Source organism: Macaca mulatta, chromosome 9, assembly GCF_049350105.2.
Source record: "Macaca mulatta isolate MMU2019108-1 chromosome 9, T2T-MMU8v2.0, whole genome shotgun sequence".
Classification (NCBI taxonomy): domain Eukaryota; kingdom Metazoa; phylum Chordata; class Mammalia; order Primates; family Cercopithecidae; genus Macaca; species Macaca mulatta.
The window spans coordinates 30,507,642-30,513,964 of NC_133414.1; the positions used below are offsets into that span (position 1 = coordinate 30,507,642).

At 38.1% G+C, this 6,323-nt stretch overlaps 1 pseudogene across 1 annotated transcript; it reads left to right on the forward strand.

Moving 5' to 3' along the window:
* Positions 1-4,212: 4,212 nt before the first annotated feature.
* LOC693584 (small ribosomal subunit protein eS1 pseudogene) lies at positions 4,213-5,088 on the forward strand (annotated as a pseudogene). The gene has a single exon (XR_009695.5). The product of XR_009695.5 is annotated as a small ribosomal subunit protein eS1 pseudogene (transcript).
* The last annotated feature ends 1,235 nt before the right edge of the window (positions 5,089-6,323 follow it).

Consider the following 6,323-nt stretch of genomic DNA (forward strand, 5'->3'; position numbering starts at 1 on the left):
CAGAAATGTATATTCTCACAGTTCTGGAGGCTGGAAAGTCCAAGATTCAGGTTCTGGCAGGGCTGAGTTTCTAATGAGGGCTCTTTTCTTGGCTTCTAGACAGGCACCTTCTTGCTGTGTCCTCATATGACACCAACCTCTGGTGTCTCTTCCTTTTTTATAAGCACAAGTTCTATTGGATCAGGGTTCTACTTTTATGACCTTATTTAACCTTAATCACTTCCTCAAATGCCCTATCTTCAGTACAGTAACATGAGTGTTAGCACTTTGCCATATGAATTTGGGGGAGACACAAGTCAGTCCATAGCAAACTGTAAGAGTCTTGTCTCAGAAGTGGGTAATAAGCAGGTCTGGTTCTGAGTAACAAAATTTAGAAGTGAGACCTGAAAAGTTCAAACTGTTTCTGAGTAACATAGTTGTATACTAGAAGTAAGATCAGGAATATTACAGAAGTACAAAAATGTACAGAACCCAACGAGGTAAAATTCATAGTTCTTGCAATGAAAAATTACCAGGCATGTACAAAAGCAGAAAAGTATAACACATAGTGAAGCGATAAATCAATCAATCAAAACTGACCAGAACAGATACAAGTGTTACAACTAGCAGAAAATGACATTAAAACAGTCATTTCATCTGTATTTCATAGATGAAAAATAAAGTAGAGGCATAGAAAGTATTAAAAAGACCTGAAATCAGCTTTTAGAGATGAAAACTACAATGTCTGTGATGAAAATATGTAGGGTGATATTAACAACGGATTAGATATGTCAGAAGAAAAATTAGCAGGCTTGAGGACATGCCACTAGAAATCATCCAAAATGGAATACAAAGAGATAAAATAATTTAAAATTAACAGTGCACCAGTGAGTGGTAGGAAACTAGCAAGAAAACTAAGATAGTTGTAATTGTAGTCTATGAAGAGGAAGAGAAAATAAGGAACAGAAAAAACATTTTAAAAAATAATGTCAAAAAATTTCCAAGTTGGATAAAAGCTATAAACTCACAGATCCAAGAAACTCAACAAACTCTAAGAACAAAAAAAACTTAAGGGAAACTACAAATAACATCCTAATTAAATTGCATAAAACCAAGGAAATCTGAAAAGCAGGCAGAAAAAAAAAAGACAGAAGTTAGATACAGAGAACAATGGTAAGGATGACAGCAGATTTCTTGTCAGAAACAATGCAAGTGGGATGAAACTGGAGTGACACCTTTAATTTATAGAAAAGAAAAACAAAACAATCTAAAATTCTATATCCAGTGAGAAAAATCATTCAAATGTAACTGTAAAGACGTTTTCATACTTACAAAAACTAAAAGAATTTAGTTCTTTTAGTTATCACCTCCAGACTTACATTACAAGATATTAAAGATTACTATATATATAATACAGACCAAACAAAAATTATACCAGAGGGAAATATGTTCTACACAAAGGAATGAAAAATACTGGAAATGGTAAATACATAGGAAATATAAAATGTTTTTCTTTTTATTTAAATCTCATTAAAAGATACTGTACTGTTTAATGGAAATAATAAGATGAGATTTTTGACATATGGATGTAACATACATGACAATAGCATAAAGGCCAGTAGGGAAGGAAATAAAACACACTATTGTAAGGTATACTATACATGAAGTGATATAATATTGCTTGAAGGTATACTATGATAAGTTAGAGATGTATACCAACACCCTAAGGCAATCTTTAAAATAACAAGACATTTGTGATGGCATTTAGGGTGCACCGAGATAATTCAGGATAATCTCCTTATTTCAAGTTTCTTAACCTAATTGCATCTGCAAAGATCCTTTTTCCAAATAAGGTAATATTCCCAGGTTCCAGTCATGATGATGTGGACATATCTTTGGGGCCACCATTCAGCCCGTAACAGCAAGGTTCCCTCATTTGGAGAAAAATCTGCTTATGAACACAGATTTTGAGTTGAATTCAGTTCTTTGTGGCTGTAAAATTGAAGGCTTTTATTTCTTGATGACTATTGAATAGAGGCTTTTATGACCTCCTAGAAGCTACCCACAGTTCCTGACCATCTGGGGTTCCCCAAAAGGGCCATTTTCTTCTTCTTCCTCCTCTCCTTCTTCTCCTTCTCCTCCTCCTTCTCCTCCTCCTTCTCCTCCTCCTCCTCCTCCTCCTCCTCCTTCTTCTTCTTCCTCTTCTTCTTCTTTTTTCTTCTTCTTCTTTTTTCTTCTTCTTCTTTTTTTTTGTTTTTGAGACAGAGTCTCACTTCTTCACCCAGGCTGGAGTGCAGTGGTACAATCTTGGCTCACTGCAACCTCTGCATCCTGGATTCAAGCAATTCTCATGCCTCAGCCTCCCAAGTAGCTAGGATTACAGGCACATACCACCATGCATGGCTAATTTTTGTATTTTTAGTAGAGGCAAGATTTCACCATGTTGGCCAGGCTGGTCTCAAAATCCTGACCTCAGGCGATCCACCCACCTCAGCCTCCCAAAGTGCTGGGATTACAGACATGAGCCACTGTGCCCTGCCCATTTTCTTCTTTAAAGCCAAACAGGTAATGAAAGACTCCAGCAAGACAAGTGTTAAACTCATACGGAAGGCAATCATACACATGCAATCACATATAGTGCCCAATCACCCATTGCCTTTGCCATGTTCAATTGGCTAGAAGCAAGTCCCACTTTCTACCTACCTTCAAGGGGCAGGAATTATGCAAGGGCATGGATACCAACTGGTGGTGGTTGTAGTCTGTCCTCTGGTCCTCAATGATCCATGTCTCTCCTACATGCAAAATACTTTTACCCCCCGACCAAGATCCCCAAGAATATAATCTAATAACAGCATTTGCTTCAAGACCAGAGTTTTATTATCTAAATCAGGCCAGGTGTGGGTGGGGCTCCATGGATGCAAAGTTCCTCTCAACTGATGAATCTGTAAATGAAGGAGACAAATTATCTTCCCCCAACATCCAAGATACAATTCTGAGAGGGGTATAGGAAATAAGCTACAGACATTTTTCTTTAAAAAGGGGGAAATGGAAGATAAAAAGGAATCATTGATCCATAATAATTGTAAAATATAACTGAGAAAATGTTCAGATTTCTTTAATTAAATTTCAAACTTTGGGAATAATTCTCCACGGCTCTAGAATCTGCTTCCTGGGATCTTAGTTCTACCATCTGAGTCATTTTTCCTTTTCTCAATGAAAGTCAGTCATGTTTTGAGTTATTTTATCCATCTGCTTCCTTCTAGTAGAATTGGAGTTACAAGGGTCTCTTTTCATTTGATCCTATCTCTGTCCCTCTTAGTCCAAGCTGGCAGTGTTTCTTCTGAAAGAATTTTCTCAAGAACTTTGTGGGCCTTCCATGAATTTCCCTGGGGTTTACTCCATTAGACACATCTTCACCCACAGATCTTTTTTTAGAAAAGTCCTTCTCTACCTTGGGCTTCTGCCGAGGTTGCTGAGGGACAATGCATTTCATTCTCCTAGCGGCCCTGTGGTTTGATTGAGAAGATCTGTGAGACACACCCTTAATCTTTTGAAAGGGCAATTTGTGTGGCAGAACCCTCTGGCCTTTTGCTCTTTCTGAGATTTTAGTAAAAGATCGTATAGTCACAGCCTTGGCTTTTTCTCATGTGTGTGGTTTTCTGAGAGTGCTTAGAAGCTGTCTCTCCGTTTTAGCACATTTTGCCATTTGGAAAGGCTGAGAATTTTCAAAATCAAGTCTTGTTTCCTATTAGTTCAATAGTTTTTTCCCTTCAATCTGTCTCTCTCTTTACACAATGTATTATGAGAGCAAGGATATGCAAAATGGTAACTTCGAGCACTTTGCTTGGAATTATCTTTAGATAACTAAGTTTATCATTTTCAAGTTCTACTTTTCATACATTTCAAGAGACAATTGTGCTATGCTTTCTGTCACTATCTAAGAAGGACCCCTCTTCCTCCAGTTTCCAATCACATGCTGCTCCCTTCGAAGACCTCACTGGCAGCATCCTCAATGCCCACATTTCTGTTAATGGCTTGTCCAAGGCAAGTCAGGTTTCATTCCAATGTTCTTCAAACATTTCTGGCCTCTGCCCATTGCCCAGTTCCAAAGCCACTTCCATTTTAGGTATTTATTATATCAGCACTCCACTTACAGTACAAAATCTGTATTATTTACCTTCTGCAGCATAACAATGTTGCCACAAACGTAGCAGCTTAAAACACAACACAGCCCTTTCGGCTCTCTGATCAGCACCATGGCAGTTGGCAAGAACAAGCACCTTACAAAAGGCAGCAAAAAGGGAGCCAAGAAGAAAGTGGTTGATCCATTTTCTAAGAAAGATTGGTATGATGTGAAAGCACCTGCTGTGTTCAATATAAGAAATATTGGAAAGACATTCGTCACCAGGACCCAAGGAACCAAAATTGCATCTGATGGTCTCAAGGGTCGTGTGTTTGAAGTGAGTCTTGCTGATTTGCAGAATGATGAAGTTGCATTTAGAAAATTCAAGCTGATTACTGAAGATGTTCAGGGCAAAAACTGCCTGACTAACTTCCATGGCATGGATCTTACCTGTGACAAAATGTGTTCCATGGTCAAAAAGTGGCAGATAATGATTGAAGCTCATGTTGATGTCGAGACTACCGATGGTTGCTTGCTTCGTCTGTTCTGTGTTGGTTTTACTAAAAAATGGAACAATCAGATACGGAAGACCTCTTATGCTCAGCACCAACAGGTCCGCCAAATCCGGAAGAAGGTGATGGAAATCATGACCCGAGAGGTGCAGACAAATGACTTGATAGAAGTGGTCAATAAATTGATTCCAGACAGCATTGGAAAAGACATAGAAAGGGCTTACCAATCTATTTATCCTCTCCATGATGTCTTCGTTAGAAAAGTAAAAATGCTGAAGAAGCCCAAGTTTGAATTAGGAAAGCTCATGGAGCTTCATGGTGAAGGCAGTAGTTCTGGAAAAGCCACTGGGGACGAGAGAGGTGCTAAAGTTGAACGAGCTGATGGATATGAACCACCAGTCCAAGAATCTGTTTAAAGTTCAGACTTCAATTAGTGTCAAATAAAAAGTGCTATTTGTGAAAAAAAAAAAAAAATACAACACACAGTTATATTACAATTTCTGTGGGTCAGGAGTTTGGGTGTGGTTATTTGGTCCCTCTGCAATTAAAGGGTCAGTTAAGGCAAAGTTTTCATCTGGGGAAGAATACACTTCCAAAGTCATACATTCATTGGCAGAATTCAGTCCTCTGTGGCTACAGAACTGAGAAATTCTCTTTCTTTATGGCTGCTGGCTGGAGGTCAGCCTTAGCTTCTAGGGGCCAATTGTCATTCCTTGTCATGTGGGGAAGCAACATGGCCATTTGTTTCTTGAAAGGTAACAAGGAAGTGAGAAACTCCTGGACAAGTGCTACAATTTTATCTAGTATAATCACATAATGATATATGCCATCACTTTTGCTGTATTTTATTGGTTAGAAGTAAGTCACAGTTCATGCCTACAATCAAGAGGAAGGGATAATAAACACATGTGACTACCAAGAGGCAGGAATCCTGGAGGCTGCCTTAAGGTATGTCTACCTCAATGACCGAGTGGGATTTACCTCCAGAATTCAAGGATGGTTTGACATTCAAAAATCAATCAATGTGACTCATTAAAAAACTATTAAATGTACAAGAAAAACCATAAGTTCATCTTCATAAATACAGATTTTAAAAAATGAAACCTCACTCTCCTTCCTAATAGAAACAGTCATCTGGGAATAGAAATGCATTTCTTTAATCTGATAAAAGACATCTGTGAAAAGCCTTCAGCTAACATTATGCTTAATGGTGAAAGAATGGTTTTTTTCTGAGTTTTAGCAGAGGGGGAGAGGGAGTGTGAGTAAGAAAGAGAGAGACAGGAGGAAACAGAAAGACAGAACAGTGCCTCTGAGATCCGTGACACAATATCAACAATCTTATATACAGTTATGCATTGTTTAACAACAGGAATATGTTCTGAGAAATGTGTCGTTAAGTGATTTTGTCATTGTGTAAACATAATAGAGTGTACTTACACAAACCTGGATGGTATCCCCTCCTACACACCTAAGTTACAAACCTGTACAGCATGTTACTGTAGACTTTATACACACTGTACACTTAAGCTATACAAATTTATAAAAATATGCATATTTTTAAAATTATACTTACTGATTCAGCTCTGATGAATGGAGGAGCACCATGGTTCTTGTTTCTAGTTGAATTACATAAAATGACACAGACACACATGGAGTGGTTTTAAGGAGCTGAGAGTTTAATAGTCAAGAAAGAAGGAAGACACTCCCTT